General features: G+C 39.1%; 1 pseudogene; it reads left to right on the forward strand.

Moving 5' to 3' along the window:
• The first annotated feature begins 279 nt into the window (after window positions 1–279).
• On the forward strand, window positions 280–451 carry LOC126274924 (U2 spliceosomal RNA; annotated as a pseudogene).
• Window positions 452–885: the final 434 nt, after the last annotated feature.

Raw genomic sequence — 885 nt, forward strand, 5'->3', positions numbered from 1 at the left:
ATCCTACTGACCACTTCTGCTACTGGATGCGGCACACTACAGATCAATCAGAGCTGCTTAGATGTATAGAGCAGTTCTAACCAATTCCACCCTGACATAGACCCCCCAGTTTAAAAAATCTATTTTACCCATACCGAGACAGGAATGTTGTTGACCACACACCTCGAAAAACTCTCACAAATGTAGATTTCTCCCTTTTATAGAAGCTAAACGCTTTTCCACATTGCTTAAGTATCGTCACTTGTTGTGAAAAGCGTGTAACATTATGGCATAGCCTATATTTCCTCTAGGTATCCTCTCATCAGGTAAAATCTGTTCTTATCAGCTTAATATCTGTTACATATTGCATCACAGGACTAAAATATTTAACTCATTTTTGGCTCATGACAGAGTGGTAAGGTGTACCTCTGTCACAAGGTGCATTCTAACTTTCGAACTCTCTTAAAGTAACCAAATGCATCGCCACATACAAAGTCTCATTAGGTAACAGCAAGAGATGTTGTAGATATCAGGATTATATTATGTATCACTTTATAAATACATCTGAATTTATTATGATGGTCATCTCCCACTATATAGGTTGAAGACTGAATTTTTTTTAAAGATATCAACGCAACTTAAAAACTCCATCTCCCAAATCATATCCTTGGTATCCTAGCCCTCACTTCCACCTGCTAGGTGGAACGTAACTGAAATCAAACTGATAGGCTAATTAATTTAACTGATGATAGAGTCACTTGCATGGGGAGTAATTTTTTTTCAGCAGTCGCATTATACTTGCCAGGTAGCACAAATGGGGACCCCTGGAGGGAAGACGATGTTCTGTTAGAGTTAGAGGAATGCTACTGACAACCGACATTTGAAGCTGGCTCTGTCTGTGAGTGG

This window comes from Schistocerca gregaria, chromosome 5, assembly GCF_023897955.1.
Source record: "Schistocerca gregaria isolate iqSchGreg1 chromosome 5, iqSchGreg1.2, whole genome shotgun sequence".
NCBI lineage: Eukaryota > Metazoa > Arthropoda > Insecta > Orthoptera > Acrididae > Schistocerca > Schistocerca gregaria.